Genomic DNA, 23,897 nt, shown 5'->3' on the forward strand with positions numbered 1-23,897 from the left:
ATTTTATTTTAAATGGCATAGTCTTTACAAAGGCTGAGGTTACTGGTGCAATGCTCTCTCATTTTTAAATGTATCAGGAACATGCCCTCTGAGGGTCAGGCTTTCATTTGCTGATGTTAATTCTTAGCTGCCTGCTCCTCGTCCTTCATTGTACCTTGTGTCTTAGCGGGGCATGCTCCTGATTCCCTGCTATATCCAGGCAGGCCATGTAAATAGTGTTTATGTTAAGGAAATCATGTTCAGTGTGACTGCAGCACACAGAAACTGATGTTGTTGTCACTTTAGATTAAGCTCTTATTTTAGTAAAGGAGGCAATTGGAGCAGGCAGCTGAGTGGCCAAATGAAATATTCAGCTCATTTCATTTAGAGCCTGCCCTGCTTCCATTGTTCACGCTGGCAGGACTGGTTAACCCTGTAGATGCCGGCACGGCAGCAGCCCCCACATCCAGGCCTCATCCAGCAAACACTTTAAAATATACATAGTATATATTGATTGATTTCAGAGAAGAAGAGAGGAAGAGAGACATAGAAACATTAACGATGAGAGAGAATCATTGATTGGCTGCCTCCTGCATGCCCCTGACTGGGGACAGAGTTTACAACTTGGGTATGTGCCCTGACATGGAATCAAACCATGACCTCCTGGTTCAGAAGCTGACACTCAACCACTGAGACACACAGGCCCAGCCAGCTAACACTTTTCAAGTCCTCCATCCACACACCTAGCAGTAATCAGGCGAATGACATAGGAACAGTCATCTCCCGGATGGATGCATCTTTGGGAAGTCTTGTCCATTTGTGTACCCCAAATTGGTATTTTAAAAGGGGGGTTGACTGTACTTGGGAAGAATATGTCTAAATCTCCAGTACAAGTGGAAGCTAGGTGAGCACAGAGATGCTTAGGACAAAGTGTTAGTTAAAATGCAAAATGTGTTGACCAAAGGAAGATGTTGAACTTAATTCCTTTTAACTCCATTAAGTACTGCCCTGTGACAATGAGTTATTTAAAACACAGGTAGATACAATCAAGACAAATATACTAGTTACTTATATTTTTGTTTGAAAATTACTATTTGGAAGGATTTATGTATGGACAACCTTAATAATACTCGTTACTACTTTCCTAGGAATGCTATTAACTGTGTCCTGGCCACATTTCAGAATTTGACCCACCTGTTCAGAGATTGTCCTTCTATTACAACATTATAATACACCAGGGGCCCCGTGCATGAAATTCGTGAACTCAGAGGGGAAGGTCCCTCAGCCTGGCCTGTACCCTCTCACATTCTGAGAGCCATCAGGCGATGTCCAACTGACAGCTTAGGCCCACTCCCCACAAGGAGAAGATCTAAGCCGTCAGTCGGACATCCTTAGTGCTGCTGTGGAGGCAGGAGAGACTCCCACCACTGTTACTGCACTCATCAGCCATGAACCCGGCTTCTGGCTAAGCAGTGCTCCCCCTGGGGGAGCTCACTGACCAGCAAGGGGCAGTTCCTGCATTGAGTATCTGCCCCCTGGTGGTCAGTGCATGCCATAGTGACAGGTCATTCCACTGTTTGGTCGATTTGCATATTAACCTTTTATTATATGGGCTTCTGACCAGAAAGTCTTCCAACTTTATGAGGTTTTCTCTTCCCTTCCCTCTTTTCTTCCCACCATCTCTTATTCCTTCCTTTTTATTTATTTTTTCCTTTGACAAGTAAAAACAGAAAAGGTAATTTAGGTAAATGGCCAAATAAATACTATTTCCATATATCAAATCCCTGATTAAATGAAGGACTCTAAATAGTTTTTCACCCATAAGAAAATGCTTTGTAAAATAGTTTAATCACCTCAGCACTCTGAGAAGGAAGAAATTCTTCTTAGCTACAACTTACAGATATTATTAATGTCCACATAAAGTACCAGTCATTTGAAAAAAACAAAAAGAACTAATTTTTTATTATTATGGAAATGCATTCTGTTCCAAACACATAATAAGTGACAATTATATACTAGATCCATGCTAGACTAAAAGTGACCCTTACCTTCATGGTATCTAAATATTTAATATGTATTTGTTCTGTGGATCCAGGTTTTGTGGGGGCCCAAAGCTTAATCAATGTTAGAATAAGAATACAAATTAAAAATTTTAATTTAACATAAAAGTGAATATTTAAAGTGAAAAAATACCCCAATAAATTACTATTTTAAACTACTGATAAATATCACAAACATCACAAAGTTTGGAAGAAAGCATATATTCAGATTAATTAGCTCTCTGACCACACCTCTCTAATGCTTTCCCCCCCTACAGTTGTTGACTACACTCTTTTATTGTCTCTATAAATATAATTTTATATATAGAAAATAGAAAGATAATCCATTTTTTCATCTAATTTATTTAATACCAAAATAACAATGTGGTACCATCTCACACCTGTCAGAATGGCTATCGTCAACAAATCAACAAACGACAAGTGTTGGCAAGGTTGCGGAGAAAAAGGAATCCTTGTGAACTGCTGGTGGGAATGCAAACTGGTGTAGCCACTGTGGAGAACAGTGTGGAGTTTCCTCAAAAAACAAAAATGGAACTCCCATTTGACTCAGTGATCCCACTTCTAGGAATATATACCAAGAAGCTAGAAACACCCATCAGAAAGGATATATGCCTCCCTATATTCACAGCAGCACAATTCACCATAGCTAAGATATGGAAACAGCCTAAGTGCCCATCAGCAGATGAGTGGATTAAAATCCTGCAGTATATATACACAATGGAATACTATACTGCGGTAAAAAAAGAAGGCATTCTTACCATTTGTAACAGCATGGATGGACCCAGAAAGCATTATGCTAAGCAAATTGTGCCTATCAGAGAAAGATAAATATCACATGATCTCACTAATTTATGGAATATAATGAACAACATAATCTGATGAACAAAAACAGATCCAGAGACACAGAAGCACAATCAGACCATCAAACCTCAGATGGAAGGTATGGGAGAGTAAAGGTAAGGGGGAGAGATCAACCAAAGGATGTGTATGCATGCATATAAGCATAACCAATGGACACAGACACCAGGGGGGTGAGGGCATAAGTGGGAAGGTTTTGGGGGTTAGTGGGGGTGGGGGGGTGAGGACATATATGTAATACCTTAATCAATAAAGAAATATAAAATTATTTTGAACTACACATAATTTGGATTCAGAAAACATGCAATTGTACACTCAATAGTGGTGCTTGCTACCTGTATTATTACTACAAGTTTGTGCCCTAAAAGCACAAGTATCTAAGAAATTCCATTTATGTAATATCAATCAAAAAAAGAAAAAAAGTATATATATATATGATTTGTTAATAATAGTATTGACTGCATCAATCATTAATCTCTGACAGGAGAGAACGTCTATTGTGACTACACACTGACACCAACCATATCCTAGTAACAAGAAAGGTTTCCACAGAGTAGATTCTGACTCTGGGTGTCTCAAATCTGGAGTCTGTCACCTACCTACATGTGCCAAGTGTCACTGCCTGTCATAGGGCATGATGGCCTTTGGTACCTCACCTTTGTGTCACAAGGCTCCAGTGACTTGGCAAAGCAGAACATCATCAATAGCTTCACTACAACTACGAGTGTTTGCAAACAAACATAACTACGTTGCACTTAATTTAAAACCATTCTATCCTCAGTCTGACTCCTCTTTTATTAGACCACCCCACACACTCACCAAAACAAACCCATGGCCTCACCAAAGCCACTGCAAAACAGGAAAGGAATGGAGGAAGGTTAAAGTAGATGTGCTGGTCATAAATGATTGCAATTAAAATTGCTTACTTCGCTTATTTTATAAAACATGTGATCAACTGGACACACTGTCTACAGCTTCTCCCCAAACACTGGAAAGAATTTATAAGACAGAAGGGCCCTACAGGCTTCTTTTGCCTCTGGTAAGATAATTTACCCCTTTTCTAATTGAATAAGTGTTTTTGTTTTTTGTAATAACAAATATCAGATATTTGTCAATAGTTGTAATTATAAGCATCCATTAAAATAATTTATTTTAAGATAAAGGAATTCCAATGACAATTAAGAATAATTAGAGAATTCAGTGAAAAATAAAAAAGAATGGTGTTTAGAGCAAATTTTGTTCTTGGTATTATAAAGCTGTTAGTACTGGTTTTCTAAAAAAAACAAAGTCCTTCTGTATCTAAAGTATAAACAAAATGTGGAATTAAAGATTTTTTTTTATTTGCCACATATTTCAGCAGCTAAAAAATACAAGATAATGTTTGAGAAGGGAAGGTTGAGTTAGTTTAGCCACTGGCAGGATGCATTTGGAATCTAGCTTTCCAAATAGTCTATGGAAATAAATAAGATAAAAAAATAAATTCCCAAATTTACTTTTTATGAAATTTTCTCCTGTGCTGACTCTCAGAAAAAAAAAATTGCAATCTAACAATACATTTTCTTTAAAAAAAAATACACATAGTTATGGTTGTTGTATAAATAGGTATAGCATATTTATCCATTAAACAAAATATTAAGTCAAAACGTTCTATATAACATAATATAGGAAAAACATTTTACATTTTTTAAATAAGATTTTTATATTGAGTTTATTCATTTGCATTATCTTTGATTATGCATTAGAACAATACCAATTCTTTATACCATACTGACTAAAAAGATAAAACATAAATTTTCCATCCAAATGTCAGTTCTTAAGAAATCCAATCTATAATTCAGCATACTCATGAAAGTAGCTGAATTCATCCAAGTTTTCATAGACTTCCAAAGCCATTCATTAAGACTTTTAAAAAATTCATCTTGTATTTAGAAATCAAGATCCAGTTGAAACTTTTGGGATATATGGCCCCATCTCTAAAGTGGGTGAAGTGACCTATATATTAGCTTTTAAAATTTTCATATATTTTCTTTTTTTTTCCTTTCCTTTCTTGGAGCCATAAGAACTCAGTAACTGTGCCACCAAAACCATTAGCAAATGTAATGTGAAAGCGATAAAATATATTTTAAGACATGAAGTTTGTGAGGGAGGGTTGGGGAAGAATTAAGACATTTTGGAATGTTGCTGAGCAACAGCAAAGCTATAACCAAAGCACAGACCTCCCAAACTTTGTAGAAACAGACTTTAATGAACAGAACCAATTACAGCCAACTCAAAGTCAACAACAGGAATACTCAAAGTCATTCCAATACATACTCCAACAGACCAAATTAGGATCTGCCAAGTCTAGTTTCCTGTTTCATGTCTCTGGTCTGTTAACCTAAATAGACAAAACGGTTCATTGTAATAATGTTGCTACCTCAGATATATCCCAAAATACCATTGGCAATGGAGAGTAAAACCACCCATGCCTCACACACGTGCATTTTGGTGAATGTTTTACAAGTTGTAGGTTGCCATGGGTTCAAATAAAGTATACAACAGAACTGAAACTTGTTATCAAATAAAACATTTAACAAAGCCTAATGAAAAAAAATGACTTTTAAATATCATTGTCTAAAACAGGGGTTGGCACAATTTGGCCAGTGATCCAAATCCAGCTCACTGCCTGTGAAATAAGAATGGCTTAATGAATTACCACTTACAAACAATTTGATGACAGAGAACATTAACTTTGAATTACAACTAAGTGAAATGTCTTCCCCGAAAAAGAATTCAATTTTTCTCATTATTAAATGTCAGTTATGAAAAATTTACTTAATCATTACTATTATATTTTGAACTGTGTCAATGAAAATTTTGTGGAGAAAAAAAATCTCTCTTTTAAAGTATGCATGCAATAGCCTCAATTTCATCTAGCCTACAGAGCCTAAAATATTTAGTATCTGGTCCTCATTAGAAGAAAACATTGCTAAAACATGGTCTAACACTATCTAATCTACAACATCATTTTGGCCCCACCTACTTCTAGGTTTTGTAATCTACAGGGGCTGGCAAAAGGAAGTGTACAGTTATAAGCACATGAAATACAATTTATTCTATTATTATTTAATAATTACTGTATTTTTATTTGTATTACAACTGCAAACCTACTTTTGTCCACCCCTGTATGTATATATGCATGCATTTGGAGTACATAACTACTTAAAGAAAATATTTACCACTAACTTCTAATGCTTCCTAAGTCCCTACCAGGAAAAGACCACAATAACCAGCCCTGGAAAATAGGTTCCTATAGAAAGGTCACAATAATGGATGGTATTTATCTCCTCTCAGAGTAATAAAATGAAAAGGAGATACTGATTTTACCCAATAATTTAGTTTGATAATTATAGTGCCCAGTACTAGTGGAAGTAGACAAGAAAACTGCTTTATGCATAACCAGAACAGTGTTTAATGGCATAATCTATCTCAGAAAGACTTTGGTATAGATAACAAAATCCATTATAATTCTTATAAACTGTGATACAGTAAATACACTTTTGCAAATTCAAAAATAGGAAACATGCACACCCATAAAGATGTTCAATAAACTATTATTTACAATAGTGACCTGCCCCTACCATTATTTTCCTGTTAGCAGCCCTACCCATTCAAGAAATAAGAAATCTTGGAATTAGCCTTTCCCTCACGACAGCATGGCCAATAATTCCTTCCTGTTAGTCTTCCACATCTTTTTCTGTTTCATCTCTACAGCTATTATCTTGGGTTAAGAACCTGTCATTTCTCTTGAATTGCTGCAATGTAATCTTGGGGATGGATCTGCAAAGTGAGGCCTAAGCTTATGCAATTTGGGGTCCCTGTTAAAAAGAAAAAGATAAACTTACAAGTACAAAATCTACCACAATGCCAACAGTAAAAGAAGCATAGCAAAGGGGTAGTGATATAGAAAGTGAAAGTACTCACGGGTGACTAAAGTTAAAAAACTCATACTTTTTGCAGATTTTATAAAAATATATAATCATGAGAATTTATTTTAGAACCCCTACCAAAATTCTGCTAGAGGTCCATGCAAGCCAACCATCATTTATTTCACCTTTATTACAGCTTTTTGATAGATAGATGATAGATAGATAGATAGATAGATAAATAGACAGGTACAGCTCCTTACCAAACCATTACTTCCAAAGGTCTGTAATTTATAAGCCACCTATTGCTAAAGATTATTTTTTCGAAAATAGAATTCTACACATATTCTTTCCATACTTGAAAACTTCCTTGCCGGTAGGATAACTGGCACTAATCCTTCCATGATGTCACCTCCACCTACTTCTCCAACCTCGTTCTCTGTTGTTACAGACATGATGCATCATTTACAGTTCCTGTATGATGTTATTTCAATCCTGTCATACTTTAGCAGATGTTCTTTCCTCAAACCAAAGTTATTTTCTTCTCTTTCCTGGCGAACAGATTTCTTCACACGTGTCTATCCCAGCTTACCTGATAAAGCGTTCCCAGACCTGACAAGAGTTGACAGTAAGCTCTTTGGCCCACCGTCCTCCAGTATTGCACTTATCACCTACTCTAAGGCCTGATTCACTCTCTGTTTCCCCTGGTAATTTATAAGTTCCTTCAGGGCAAGAACCTTTTCCTAGAACTCCTTATTTCCCAAGTGTCTGCATTGAGTAAGTGCTCAGTAATCCTCAACCGAACAAATAAATAAAAAAGGAGGAGAAACACATACACCCAAAGATTACTTTTTATTGCTTTTGCTTATTGGTATTGTGAGCAATTTTACCCTTATTTTAAAATATTTTTGTTATGTGGCTGGATTTGTCTTATAATTGGGAAATCTGATTTACAATAATATATTTCTTTAAGGCTTACTCTGATTTTCATTAGATCTGCTAATTCCCAAAAACTCTGCACACCTCTGAGATTCTTATTTGCATAGCCAACAGTCTATTCTATGTGAAATCATGTTTAGATTCCTGTACACAATTAGCTAAATAAATATCATTAGCGCAGCTTCGTTAAAGTGTATTTTTCTTAAATATTTCTCAGTACACAGGTTTCTCGGTAAGTGAGCATCTACTAGAATTGTGGCAAGAAAAATCTTATAAGGGACTTATTTCTTTAGGTATATATTTCAGGCAGTAACTGAAAAAAATATATATTTTTTTACCATCTGGAATAAAACAGTGATGACTATTACAAGACTCAAATTATGTTTATATGCACAAAGTCACTTTTCCGAATTACTATTATAATTCCTATCTCCCACTACGATGCAATAATAAATTGTTTTAAAAAGGAAAATATCAAAAATAATCTGACAATTCTCCTAAATACAATCCTCATTGAAGCTGAACATATTTTCTCCTTTTTTTAGTAGAGCTATCATTATCATTATCCAGTAAATGCCTACAGGAGCTTTAGAGCAGGGATTTTCCCCATTTTTTTGTATGATTTAACTATGTTGTTTTAATACACGTTGTTTAAACATGCCCTACATAAGCAGACCACATACACAAGGCCTCTTTAGATATGAATACTAGTCAAGAGCACCAAACATACAAACCATAAGACATAGGAATACCACCACCAAACTCAAGTTGACACCATTTTAGTAGTTTCAGACCTATTTGCATCCTGGCATATCCTATAACTCTAGTCTAGGTATACTAGTAAATTCACTTTCTAGCCTATGGTATGATGTGGTAGATTGGATCTCTTCCCAAACATGTTCCTGTTCTCCTTTGTGTAAGATGAACTATTTTGAGTTTATGCAATAGTATGACTTTACGTCTAGGTACAAGTTCTTTTCCTAAATGAAGCAATGCCATTTGGTTTCTGAAGGAAAGACAGCATTCCCCGCATTGCACAGACCTGCATTCAAGAGTTGCCTGAGATGAAGTGTTGTACAACAGAAAGAGGATAAACAATAGAGTCACATGGTTATGGTGCAGAATTCCTGCAATGGCATTTCGAGGTCTGTGTTGAAGCCAGTGAGCCTCTTTGAACCCTGGTGTTATAGACTGAAGTGCGTTCTCCACAAATTCACATGTTGATGTCCTAACATCCAGGATCTCAAAATAGACCTTTGAAAATAGGGTCACTGCAAATATGATTAGCCAAGAAGAGGTCATTAGTGTGGGACCTGATCCAATAAGACTGGAGTCCTTATACAAAGGGGAAATTGGGACATGGAGACAGATACTCACAGAGGAAAGTAAAGACATGGAGAAGCCCGGCCAGTGTTGCTCAGTGGTTGAGCATCAACCTATGATCTAGGAGGTCATGGTTCAATTCCATGTCACAAGCCCTGGTTTTGGGCTTGGTCTCTAGTGGGGTGTGGGGAGGGAGGCATGCAGGAGGCAGCCCATCAATGATTCTCTCTCATCATTGATATTTCTATCTCTCCCTCCCTCTCCCTTCCTCTCTGGAATCAATAAAAATATACTTAAAGGCATGGAGAAAATGCCTTCTCAAGCCAAGGAGAAGGACTGGAGCAGATTCTTCTCACACAGCCCTTTGAAAGAACCAACCCTGCTGATGCCTTGATTTCTGATGTGTACCCTGCAGAACTGTGAGACAATGAATTCCCATTGTTTAAAACACTCTGTCTGTGGTACTTTATTATGGCAGCTCTAGCAAATTAATACGTCTGAGCTCCTCAGATGTCAAACCTTTAATATAAAAGTTTCAGGGCCATTATAAAGATTAAAATCACATGGTAGGTACTCAAAAGAGACAGGCAGTATTTTTATCATATTGGGTATAATATTTGAAGTATTTTATTTCATTTCCTTCAATCGTGCTTCTTTCTCCATTCAGTCAGCCAAGGAGCAGAGGCATCACCCCTCCAAAGCTTGGTAACTCATAAACAAGCCTAGAACTTAGATGCGACATCAGAATGTTGCCATGGTTAAAGGAAGAATCTAAATATAATTTATATTTATTTACAGAAGAATAAAGTAGCATGTCTTGCACAGCCAGTGTCTAAACAGAGACATACCTGCCACATGCGGGGAGGCTTGTCCACGACTTCTAAGGATCCTCTTGAAGTTTGCCTTTATACCATGGGCTGATTAAAATACCTAGAAGAGAATTAAGAAGAGTTAAGTGTCACTTAGAGGCAGATTCATAGCAAGTGGAGTCAAGGCCAACTCTTTTAAACTTTAGTTATTTAAGAAAATACAAGTGAAGGGGGATAAGCATGACAGAATACAGAACATCCATAGTACTTCAGAACCCTTACATTCCACATAGACATATAAGGAGCCATCAGAAGAAAAAAAGAAAATACAGAGAATCTGTGGGAGTTTTTTTGTGTTTTGTTTTTTTTTAATATATATATATTTGATTGATTTTTTTACAGAGAGGAAGGGAGAGAGATAGAGAGTTAGAAACGTCAATGTGAGAGAAACATCGACCAGCTGCCTCTTGCACACCCCCTACCGGGGATGTGCCCGCAACCAATGTACATGCCCTTGACCGGAATCAAGCCTGGGACCTTTCAGGCTCTACCTGAAATGCTCTACCACTGAGCCAACCGGCTTCGGCTCTGTGGGGTTTTTTAAAGGTCTTTCTTGTTTGCTTATTTTTTTTAATTTATTGAATTTATTGGGGTAACATTGGTTAATAAAACTATATAGGTTTCTGGTGTACAAGTCTATAATACATCACCTATATATTGTATTATGTGATCACCACCCCAAGTCGAATCTCCTTCCATCACAATTTATTCCTCCTTTACCCTCTTCTACCTCCTCCAATCCCTTCCCTCTGATAATGAACATGCTCTTGTCTGTGTCTATGAGTTTCAGGAGGTTGTTTGTTTTTTGCTTAATCATATCACCTTGTTCACCCAACAACCTCCCAACCCCCTCCTCTCTGAAAGCTGTCTGTTCTCTGTATCTTTTAGTCTGTTTATATTTTGATTATTATATTTTTTCATTAGATTCCACATATAAGTGAAATCATATGGCACTTGTCTTTCTCTGACTGGCTTATTTCACTTAGCATAATACTCTCCAAGTCCATCAATCCTGCTGCGAAAGGTAAGATGTCTTTCTTTTTAATGGCTGAGTAGTATTCCACTGTGTAAAAGTATCCACTCATCTACTGAAGGAGACTTGACTTGCTTCCAAGTTTGGTTATCCTATGTAATAAAAGCATAATATGCAAATCAACCGGACGGCGGAACAGCCAGTCACTATAATGAGCACTGACCACCAGGGGGCAGATGCCCAATGCAGGAGCTGCCCCAGCCCACAGGCCCTGATCTCTCAATCCCTCCCCTCAGCTGGCTGACTCCAATCACCAGATGGGAAATGAGGAACTAGGGATGGTAGCAGTGGACATGGGCGGTGCCAGGCCAAAGAGGGTGTGAGCGAGCAGGGTCCTGACTGCCTCACTGGTAGTCCCACACATAGAGGGTGATCAGCCTGGCAGAGGAGGGGGCAGGGTCAGCTGCTGGAAGTCGCGGAAAATGGCCCAGCTCACAGGCCCTACCCGTGCAGAATTTTGTGCACCGGGCCTCTAGTTGTAATTAATAATGCAATGAACATAGGGGTGCATATATTCTTTCAAATTAGTATTTCAGCTTCTTTCAGGTATATTCGCAGAAGTGGAATCATTGTGTTATGAGGCAGTTGCATTTTTTAATTTTTGAGGGAACTCCATCCTGTTTTCAAATCAAATGCTCCAAATCCCAGAACACATAAAAAAGAGGAAGGATAGTAGGAAATTTAAGGCTCTCATCCAAGGAACTTGAAATTAAAAAATATAAATATACTAAATCAGTTTCTAATGCGAGAAGAAAAGTAAATCCAGGTAAGAGTGCACATTGTGAGAGAGGTGCTACTTTAGATCCATTGTTCACAGCAATACCTAAGCAGAGACCAGGATGATGAGGTAGAGACAGAGGGAGGTACTTTCCAGGCAGAAGGAATAGCAAGCACAACTGTCCCCTTTTATCTAAAGTTTCACTATCCTTGGTTTCAGTCACCTGTGGTCTACCACAGTCAAAAAATATTAAGTAAAATTTTTTCAGAAATAAACAATTTTGAAGTTTTAAATTGTACACTGTTTTTGAATGCCTCACTTTATCTCATCACGTGGGCACTGTATCATCTCACATTATTGCAAGAAAGGCAAGTACGATACAATAAGGTATAATAAGAGAGAGAGAGCCCATTCACATAACTTTTGTTACAGTATATTATTAGAATTGCTCTATTTTGCCATTAGTTTTTATTGTTAATCTCCTACTGTGCATAATTTATAAATTAAATTTTCTCATAGGAGAAATCTTAGCACATCTAGGGTTGAGTACTATCCACAGTTTCAGGCATCCATTTGGGGTCTTGGAATGTATCTCCTGTGGATAAAGGGGACTATTTACCAGGGCTTTGTGGTGAGAGCTTGCTAAGCATGACAGGGAGCAGCAGAAATGCCACTGTATCTGCATGCAGGATGATGTGCATGAGAGAGAAGTAGGAAACGAATGAGGTTGGAAAGGGCTAAGGGAAGGCCTTGGATTTTAATCTAAAATCTATTAGAGGGTTCTATTCTTTTTAAAATAAAAGAGATAACTGTAGCCAAAACCGGTTTGGCTCAGTGGATAGAGAGTCAGTCTGCGGACTGAAGGGTCCCAGGTTCAATTCCGGTTAAGGGCATGTACATTGGTTGCGGGTACATCCCCAGTAGGGGGTGTGCAGGAGGCAGCTGGTCGATGTTTCTCTCTCATCGATGTTTCTAGCTCACTATCCCTCTCCCTTCCTCTCTGTAAAAAATCAATAAAATATATTTTTTTAAAAAGAGAGATAACTCTAGACTCACATGCAGTTCTGAGAAATTAATATGGAGAGATCTTATGTATTTTTTTAAATATTTTTATTGATTTCAGAGAAGAAGAGAGAGAGAGAGTAGATAGAAACAACAATGATGAGAGAGAATCATTGATCGGCTGCCTCCTGCATACCCCCTACTAGGGATCGAGCCTGCAACACAGCCATATGCCCTTGACTGGAATCAAGCCCGGGACCCTTCAGTCCACAGGCCAACACTCTATCCACTGAGCCAAACTAGCTAGGGCATCCTGTGTACTCTTTATCCACTTTCCCTGAAAGGCAACAGCTTGCAAAGCTTCAGTACCACATCAGTACCAAGACAATGACATTGATAATCGATACAGAACATTTCCATCACCATAAGAATCCCTCATGTTGTCCTTTTATAGCCCTATCCATTTCCCTCCCATGCCTACTTATTGGGGAACTGGGTAAAAAAAAGGTGAAGGGATAAAGAAGTACAAATTGGTGGCTACAAAACAGTCACAGGATGGAAAGTACAGCATAGGGAATATAGTCAATAATATTGTGATAACTATGTATGGTGCTAAAGTGGGTACTGGAAATAATGGGGGAACAATTTGGAAATTATGTAGTTGGCTAACCTCTATGCTTTACACTTAAAACTAATACAAACTAATATTAAAAAAAACTGTAATTGAAAATAAAAAATTTTTAAATCCTGAAAAGCTTTAATGCATTCACAATTTCTATAATTTTGTCATTTCAAGAATACTATACAAATGAAATCATACATTCAACGTAAGTATCTGGACATTCATCCAGGTGTGGGTATCAACAGTTCATTCATTTTTATTGTTGAGTAGTGTTCTATGGTATGAATCCTTTAACCATTCCTTCATTGAAGGACAATGTGACATTTCCAGTTTGGGGTTATTATGAATAAAGCTGTTCTAAACATTCAGATAGGGGTTTTTTGTGAGAACTTAAATTTTCCTTTCTCTGGGATAAATGCACAGGAGTGCGATTTGCTGGGATGTACGGCAGTAGTATGTTAAGTTTTCTTTAAAAACCTGCCAAACTCTTTTGCAGAATGGCTGCACCGTTTTACATCCCCACCAGCAATGCTTGACTGAGCCAATTTGAGCTTGCCAGAGTGTGGTGGTGCTGCTAGTTTTTACTGTAGCCATTCTACTGTTCTCTAATGATTAATGATGTCAAATATCTTCTCATGTGTTTATTTTATATCTGTAGTGTTCACTCCCAGGACATGTTTCTTCATGCCTTTTGACTATTTTCTAACTGGATTTATTTTTTTCCTGTAGAGTTTTGAAAGTTTATATTCTTAACACTAGTCTTTTGTCAGATATATGATTTGCAAATATTTTCTCCATGTCTGTAGCTTGTCTTTTCATCCTCTTTAGAAGCTTTTAATTGTTATAATTAAATTTAATTTGATAAAGTTTTCAATTTTTATAAAGTCCAACTTACTACCATTTTTGATATGAGAAAAATGCTTTGCCTAGCTCAAAATCCTAGAGATTGTATACTTTTTTCATAAAAGTTTTATAACTTTAAGTTTTGTATTTAAGTTCAGAACATATTTTCAGTTAATCTATAATAATATTAGCGTAATGTGGTAATTACACCGATGGCTGAAGAGCGGAATAAGCCGTAGCTGCGAGGGCTGAGCTCCTTGTACAAATATCGTGCATCGGGCCCCTAGTGTTTTTGTAAGAAGACAGGTCAAGTTTTTGTTTGTTTGCTTGTTTTTCCTGTTACTCCAGCATCATGAGGTAAAAAGGCTATGTTTCCTCTATTGAATTGGTTTTGTATCTTTATCAAAAATCAGCCCAGCTAGTGTGGCTCAGTGGCTGAGCATCAACCTATGAACCAAGAGGTCACAGGTCAAATCCCAGACAGGGCATATTCCTGTGTTGCAGCTTTGATTCCCAGTAAATGGCATGCAGGAGGCAGCCAATCAATGATTTTCTCTCATCATTGATATTTCTATCTCTCCCTCTCCTCTTCCCTTCTTCTCTGAAATCAATAAAAATATATTTTAAAACAATTAATCAGAAATATACATATGGGTCAATTTCTGGTTTTCTGTTCTACTCCACTGATATGTGTGTCTATCCCTCTGCCAATATCACACAGTATTAATATCTGATATAATAAAAGCCTAATATGCTAAGTGTCTGGTTGTCTGGTGGTCCGTTCAACCAATCAGAGCATAATATGCTAATGATATGCTCTCTATGACATGCACTGACCTCCAGGGGGCAGACAAACTGACTGGTAGGTTAGCCCTCCTATGGTCCCTCCCTGTCTGGCCAACTTCCTGCATCCCTCCATGGACCTGATCATGCACCAGTGGGGTCCCTTGGCCTGGCCTGTGCCCTCTTGCAATACGGGACCCCTCAGGGATGTCAGAAGGCCAGTTTCGGTCCAGTCTTGCAGACCAGGCCGAGGGACCTCACTGGTACACAAATTCATCCACTGGGTCTCTAGAAACCATATAATACATCTTGAAATTGAGTATATTAATTCCTCCCACTATTCCCCTTTATTCAAATTTACATGCCTTTCCATATAAATTTTAGAATAATTTTGCTTATATCTACAAAAAAAAATCTTGCTGGAATTTTGATAGCAATTGTGTTAAATCTGGATATTAGTTTAGGGAGAAGTGAATTTCTTGTGATAGTGAGTCTTCCAGTGCATGGGAATGAAATATTATTTATGTCTTCTATCAGTATTATGTAACTTCTATCATACAAGTCCTATATATATTTCATTAAATTTATACCCAAGTATTTAATTTTTGAGTGACTATAAGTGGTAGTATATTTATAGTTTTAGTGTCTAGTTTTTTGTTGTAATTATATAGAAATATAATTAATTTTTGTATTTTTATCTTGTATCTTACTACTTTGCTGAACTCATTAGTTTAGGGAGTATGTTTTTTTAAGTTCCTGGAAATTTTCTAGTAATCATATCACCTACAATTGAACAGTTGGATTTGTTCCTTTCCTGACCCTATACTTTTAATTAATTTTTCTTATCTTTTGCACTGGCTAGAAAGGTTAGCACTGGATTGAATAAGAGTTTTGAGTGAAGATATTCTTGACCTTGTTCCTGGTCTGAGAGGAAAGAATTCAGTCTTACATCATTAAAAGTAATGTTAGTTGCAGATTTTTATGTGTGTTTTTTATAGATTCTCTATGTCAAGTTGAGAAAGTTCTGTTCCTGTTTTTCTGAGTTTTGTGGGTTGTTGTTTTTTTTAAATCATGAATGGGTGTTTTGTTTTGCAGGAATTTTTAAGGTACTGTGCTGTATCTTCTTTAGCCTGCTAACATGAGTAATCACACTGATAGTTTTTTCCAGCCTTGCATCCCTGGGAAAAAAAAAATCCCCAATTGGTCCTACTATATAATTTTTTATATATTGCTGACTTCTGTTTACTAATATTTTGTTAAGGATGTTCCTGTCTATATTCATGAAGAATATTGGTCTCTCGTTTGCTGTTTTTGTATTGTCTTTGTCAGATTTTGGTGTCTGAATAACACTACTTTCATAAAACGAATGGTTTTCTAGATTAGCTTGTGTAGAAGTAGTATTACTTCTTTAAATGTTTGTCAGAATTCTCTAGTGATACCATCTGTAACTGAGTATTTATATTTTGGAAGTGTATAAATTACAGATTCAATTTCCTTAATAGTGTAAGTCTATTCAAATTATCTATTTAATATTGGGTGAGTTGTGGTAATTTGTGTGTATTTTTTTAAGAAATTGATCCATTTCATCTAAATGGCCAAAATTATGTGTGTAGAGTTGTTTGTACTATTCCCATGTTACCCTTTTGATGTCTGCAGGGTCTGTAGTAATAAACAATTTCACTTTCCTGATATTAGTAATTTGTGTCTTCTCTCTCTCTCTCTCTCTCTCTCTCTCTCTCTCTCTCTTTTGTCAGTTTCACTAGAGGTTTGTCAATTTTGTCAATCTTTTCCAATAACAAAATTTTAAAAAGCAATTGTTTTTATTCTTTCAATGTTATTGGCTTTTAACTTTTATTATTTCCTTCTTTCTGTTTGCTTTGGGTATATTCAGCTCTATTTTCTCTAGTTTCTTGAAGTGGGAGTTTAGATTATTGACTTGAGACCTTTTCTAAAGTAGTACTATAAACTTCCCTTTGAGCACTTCTTTGTCTGCAATCCACAAATGTTGGTCCCTATTTTTATTTTCACTCAGTGCAGTGCAGTTTTGCATCCCTTAAGACTTCCTTTTTGAGCCATGGATTATTCATAGTGTATGCTGCTTAGTCTCCAAGTGTTCAGACATTTTCCTATTACCTTTCTATTATTGACTTCTAATTTATTCTATGGTGGTCAGATTATATTCCATATGAATTTAACTCTTTGAAATTTGTTGAAAAGTGTTCTCTGGTCCAGCATAGGGTCTATCTTAGAAAATGTTCCATGGTCACATGAAAAGAATGTGTGTCCTGTTACTATTAGGTGCTATATGTTTTTCAGCTCAGTAATTTAGTGCATATACACTTAGAATCACCATTCTTTTTGATAGAGCAACTCTTTAATCATATATAATACTCTTCTCTGTCCCTAGTAATTTTCTTTGCTCCCAAATCTACTGTTCTTGATATTAATATAACAATCCCTGCTTTCTTTATATTATTTTTTGCATGATACATCTTTATCCATCCTTTTATGTTCAACCTGTCTATATCATTATAAATGAAGATAATTCCTTGTAGTTAACATATACCTGGGCTGTATTCTTTAGTATACTCTGACAATATGTCTTTTAATTTTGTGTTTAAACCGCTTATATTTAAAATAATTAATGATAGGTTATGGCTTAAATCTGCCACTTGTTTCTCTTTTCTTTTCTTCTAATTTTCCTTTCTGTTTTCTTTTTTTCTATCTTCCTGCAAAATTTGTTTATCTATAGTATTTTTGAGTCTCTTTGTACAGCTCCTTTAGTGATTACTTTAGGTAAGACACTATATACATATAATTTATTATAGTCTGATGGTGTCATCAGTTCATCATTTTGAGTGAAAATGTGTCGTGAATCATTACCTGTTGAATATTTTTGCAAATTGGTGAGTTGAGTAAACCAAAAATGTAAACATCAGAATAAATGTAGCTATGTGAGATATTCTTCCTGTTTCCCCCAGCTAGAACTTCCCACGCAGTTATGTCTCTACTAAAGAGATAACTGAAAAATTAATTGAGATGAGGGAGAAAAATACAAAGAAAACCTGACTGATGTGAAACACCAAGATTTCTGTCACTTAATGTGTACCATTTTTAATGGACAACTTTAAAGATAATATCTAAGAGAATGTGCTTTCTAATGCATCAAAGTTAATAGAAATCAGAAAAGTTTTTTAAATCTAAACAAAATTTTCCACTTATTTTACTTACCAAAGAATATGGACTACCAATAATAATTCATAATCTGTTAAAATTATAAAAAGGCTATTGCTCAACCTTTATAAAAATACATTTTTGATAAATAAAGTTAACTTACATAACAAGATCTCAGGAAGATAAGTAACACAGGGAGTTTAGAACCAAGGTCTGATGTTACTGAAATACACAACGAGGAATAAAAATACTAACTTTTAAAATCTAAATTGTGTCAACAATCTGCTTGAGAATGCAGTTATGCTTCATTTCATTAAGGAAGGCAAAGTAAGAGCACGGCAGATGGAATATCATCACTTATCCACACTGGAATCTAACCAGGACACCAGGGTTTAAACTTACCCACCTGCCAAAAGTATACATTGATAACAAATAAAAGGCCCAACCATCAATATTATTTCAGGCACTGGCTCACAAGAGATTACAAAATGAAATGTTAAGAGTTAGCATGTCCTTATACAATGTATATCAGAGAGTTATCCCCTATCTCTTCAGGTTATCACAGAGTAGCAAATATGAAGGACACTGGCATATGTTCCATATTATTCAATTTTTACTTACTTTAGATGTAAAAACATTTGAGTTTGTACAAAAGGGACTGTCCTCAATTCCCAAAATATCTGTTATACTCTCTGACTCGTTTTAGAAAAGATCAAACCTCTAGCTTATAGTCCTGAGTGACAGACTTCCCCTTTTAGTCATGAATCTCCTATGATCCAAACTATAGAAAAAGTCCTCCCTCTTTATCTCCCATTTATACTCACAATCAAATACTAAGATTAAATAATAATGAAGTTTAATTTAGTTGGGCTCAAATCCACTCATTTTTTTTTTCATAATTTTACTCATTTCTTTTCTATGAAATGTATCCCAGTATTATTATTATCCTTAGGCACACAAACATACAGATCTGTGATTCGATAATGAGATCTTCCTGTTCTCTTTAGTATAGATTTTGCTTTCGTGGAGTGTCTAAATTGCCTTCATTTGGATGCTTTCTAAATTTGAACAAATACCTTATTTTTATGGGTGTAAAAAAAATCATTATTTAATAGTTGACCTCCTGGCCAAGTATGCACACATACTTTTTTACTCTAGAGAACAACTCCAATCACAAGTTAACTTGGGTTCCTTGATCTGATGCCACCAGAGGGTGAATGTGCTAATGCTCTGCACTGAAGTGAGAATTCCAGTGCCCTTCCATTACAGCTCAGTGGGCTGGCCAATGACAGAGCACAGTTCAGCATCAAGTATGGTGAGAGACACCTGCCTTCCACTCAACCAGTGGTGCCCCCTGTGATGAGGAGCAGGGGAGAAGGAGTGAAAGTGCTAAATATCCAACAGGGAGTATGTGACTCAGAATGAAAAAAATAAGTAAGTAAGTAAGTAAATAAATAAATAAATAAATAAATAAATAAAACAAAAAACTAAGCCATATAGCTGCCATTGTGCCCAACTCTTTAATCAGACGGTACTTCCACACTCTTAGACTTCTATTTTTACAGGAAGAGAGGAAGGTTGCATAATTTGTCTTCACATGTCCAATGTTGTGCTCTCATCACATACCTATGAAGCTCCCTTGTCAACAGAGCATTTACTCTTTCCTTGTTCTTTTTTTCCCCCAGGATTTCCACTCCAAATCCCCAGCACACTTAGAACAATGATCCCAGAGGCATTTGTATAGTCGATACAAATGACATTTCTTTGCCTCCTGAAGATGGGATGGGAGAGGAAAAGAAGTGTAAAAGCCCCAAAGTGGCAGCTAAAACAAAAACAGCTAATGCAAATTCATGAATTCTTTTTCACCAGTTTGCAGTGTAACTGCCCCCTGATAATTTAGAAAAGACTGTGGTTTATAACATTAAAGAATAAATTAGATAATACCCCTACACTGATGATCATGGACCAAAGATGAAATTATACTTTACCACTTAAAAATCAGTAGGTGAGTAGAGCAAATACCTTCACTCTAGACCGTAAACTGTATTTAGGATGATAATTTATAAATCCATTTTTCACTGTTTATAGGCCACCTTTCAACATAAAAAGACTCACTCCCCTTCCCAGCTAAGGTACCATCACAGGTTAAATGTAAACCAGAAGATAAGTGACATCTGGTTTGAATAAGAAAGTACATATTATTTTAATGGTTTTTACAACTCAAAGCCATTATTCCCGATTAGAAACAAACAAACAAACAAACAAAATCACAGGAAAACAGCAGGTTCTATATTCTAAAAGCAAAAAGTGATCCCAAATGAACCCATCGGGCTGACATAGTAAAGACTGAATGGATAAAGAAGGTAAGAACTACATACCAGTCGGTGGATTTGGCTGGTAAACTTTGTTTCATCCTAAAGTTCTTAGCTGAAAGTGCAGAGTAAAACAGTATTCAAACAGGATGAAATTCCTGGTCCTCACATTAGTGTCATAGAAAGTTCAACCTATCTCTGAGTACAAAGTCAAATTAAATATATTGTTGAGCAATATCTGCAACGTACTTTGTTAGATGATGCGGAGAAAACAAAGTCATTAAAACTTATTAATAAAGAAGCTGTGATCTAACTACTTCAAAGTTGGAAAAGTCATTAGCAGAGCAAGAAGGAAAATGAGGAATGCGCTCCAGAATGTGAGGAAAGGGGCTGGACCACAAAACCTATGCCTGTGTGTTAATATTATAAAAAAATAAAATAGCACCTGAAGTACAATAATGTCAAAAATTATAGAATACTCTTCGTAGACATGTGAAGTCCTTCAGAAAGAAGGAGAGGAAGGGGAAGACATAGAGCTGCAGGGAAACAGTGGGTGGTCTCTCAGAGGCACAGAAGGGGAGGAAGAACCTGAAGAACAGGGCCCGCTGGCAGGCCCAAGCAAGAACAGGGCAGGCTGTGGGTTTTGGAAGGAGCCAGAGATAACAGGACCCCTACACTTTCATCTCAGGAGCTCTAAGAATCAGGGCTTCAGCATCCACAGCTCCCTCCATCCTGTTTCTTTTTTTTTTTTTTTTTTCCTCCTCAGGGTTGGCCAAGTGTCTTTCAACTGACTGATCTTGGACTAGCCCTTGTAACATACTCAGAATCTCCCTCCACCTTAAACCTTTTCACTTTTGCAGGCAATTGGGCTGGGGGGAGGGGGGGGGGTTGTTAGTGCCCAACCTGCTTCTCCCCAGCAAATGTCTCTCCACTGATAACATCTAAAACCTCATTGTCAAGTTCAGTGTCTTTGGAGCCACCAAAATCTATGAAAGTATTCAAATGAAAACTTCTGAATAAAGTATCCTCATAACTGAAACACAGCTCCAGGAAAGCAAATCCAGTCATTCAATTATCATGCAATCATTTCAGATAAGCACTTAAGCATTCACTTCCTGATTTGGCAAAAGAGTTGAGATTATGTGAGGAAGTAGAGGCACTGAGTATCCAAAGAAGACTGTTACTAAAGATACATAGATAAGGTCCATACAGAGTGCAGGCTATTTTTATTTTGAGCACTGGTATTCAATACTTTAATAAAAATATTATAATTATAGCAAAGTGGGTACTAGCATAAACTCTGGACTTTATGCTTGGTTGAATCTTTCTATTTGGGTGATTAGGGACAATCTCTAAGCCCAGGTCTTATCTATAAATTAGAAATAATGCTTGTCAGAGTAATTTTTTTTCCTTTATTGATTGAGGTATTACATATGTGTCCTTATCCCCTCATTACCCCCCACCCCCACCCTCGCACTCATGCCCTCACCCTCCCCTGGTGTCTGTGTCCATTGGTTAGGCTTATATGCATGCATATGAGTCCTTTGTTGATCTCTCCCCCTTACTCCCACTCTCCCCTGCCTTCAGAGCATTTGGCTGCAGAGTAACTGTTTTTAGCATTTTTTTAAAAAACCATGCTGCCCCTGTTCTCAGACTTCATGGTTCCAATAAGGTTCGCCCCAAACCTACTTTCATGTTGAGCATGACTGCTTAGGCCTGACTGCTTGGGGAAAGTATGTGGGGATCCCCATCACCCCAACAGTTGGTGGAAAGATTCTCTCATTCATTCATTCTTGATCTCTCTCTCTCTCTCTCTCTCTCTCTCTCTCTCTCTCTCTCTCTCTCTCTCTCCCTCCCTCCCTCCCTCCCTCCCTCCCTCCCTTCCTCCCTCTCTCCCTCTCGCCCTCCCTCCCTTCTTCTCTCATCTTTCTCTCTGATTGAGATTATTGAGGACCATTCAAACATAAGAAAGTCAATTAAAAGGAAAGCAAAGCTAACACATGGAAAAACAGAGTAAGAGAGGGATGCCTGGAGATACCCTGTAATCTTAAAGGTTATTTTTTGATAGAGTGCTACTATATTCCCTTACTGGCTTCAACCATTTTGATCAGGTTTTTTCTAACCTACTACTTGGAGATTTTTTTTGTGTATGTGAAGAAGTAGTGAGATAATGCTCATAAAGCATTTGTTAGGCAGACAGCAAACGCTTAATAAATTTGAGCTTCTTTTATGTCCAGAATGAGAGCTACTTTAAACTTTACTTTCTAAGATGACTACATAAAATGTTTTTCCCCCATGGGACTCATTAAGATATCAAGGATTTTCATTTTCAAGAAAGTCATAATCAATCATAGATGTTATAATAGCTCAAAAACACAGAAAAAGAAAGTCCAAAAAGTCAGCAAATGATTCGACCAACAAATGAGTTGAATAAAAAATAACGATTGCCCCACTGCATGGCTTAGTGGTTGAGCATCGACTTATGAACCAGGAGGTCATAGTCTGATTCCAAGTCAGGCACATGCCCGGACTGGGGGCTCAATCCCCAGTGTGGGGCATGCAGGAGGCAGCCAATCAATGATTCTCTCTTATCACTGCTGTTTCTATATCTCTCTCCCTCTTTCCTTTCCTCTCTAAAATTAATAAAAATATATAGTTTTTGCCCTAACTGTTTTGGCTCACTGGATAGAGCATTGGCCTGTGGACTGAAGGGTCCCAGGTTTGATTCCAGTCAAGGGCATGTACCTTGGTTGCAGGCACATCCTCAGTGGGAGGTGTGCAGGAGGCAGCTGATCGGTGTTTCTCTCTAACTGATGTTTCTAACTCTATCCATCTCTCCTCCTCTCTGTAAAAAATGAATAAAATATTAATAATATTTAAAGTCATCAGAAGAAAGAGAAAACATCCTGAGGCTGAGATTGTCACCAAAAGGCTTCATAGATGTAGTATTTGAGCTGGGTTTTGAGAAACAGGAAAGATCTGGGAAGTTGGAGGGAAGAACAGACAATATTCCAGGAAAGGGCTATAAAAATATGCGTGACGGTGCTAGGGCCCAGGACACTGTTTGACCTAAAACAGAAGGTCTTCCAGGAGAAGAAACTATAAAAAGTCCATTGTGAGATTTTAGTAAGACCAAGTCCAAGACTTTGTTCGATGCACTCTCTGTGTAGAAATGCAAGAGAACTTTTAAAGTGGAATTAGTATCTTCCCATACACAAAGAGCATTGCATATGACAAACAGTATGTAAAAATCATACAACATTCCCAGAAAAGATAATTGCCTTTTACCCAAAGCCTCAGCAATCGACAATTTGAAATATCATTGCCTGCTGAACACACAGGTATTTTACCTGGGTCATGAATTACAATCCTAATTGTCCCAATATTTCCAATCATTTGATGGGTGCCATAGGAGCTTAAACAGACATGGTGGTGACAGCAAGGTATGGACAATTGATTTGAATATGACTAAGGATT

General features: G+C 37.0%; 1 protein-coding gene across 2 annotated transcripts in view; it reads right to left on the bottom strand.

Annotated features, from left to right (window-relative positions):
• Window positions 1-23,897, bottom strand: part of SOX5 (SRY-box transcription factor 5) — a 941,098-nt gene that overhangs the window by 791,951 nt on the left and 125,250 nt on the right. For both annotated transcript variants that reach the window (XM_045587843.1, XM_036455682.2), the window contains exon 2: window positions 9,913-9,994. The gene's annotated coding sequence lies outside the window, so the exon portion shown is untranslated. The remainder of the gene's footprint in view (window positions 1-9,912; window positions 9,995-23,897) is intronic.

The sequence above is a fragment of the Pipistrellus kuhlii genome, unplaced genomic scaffold (assembly GCF_014108245.1).
Source record: "Pipistrellus kuhlii isolate mPipKuh1 unplaced genomic scaffold, mPipKuh1.p scaffold_m20_p_3, whole genome shotgun sequence".
In the NCBI taxonomy this organism is placed as follows: Eukaryota; Metazoa; Chordata; class Mammalia; order Chiroptera; family Vespertilionidae; genus Pipistrellus; species Pipistrellus kuhlii.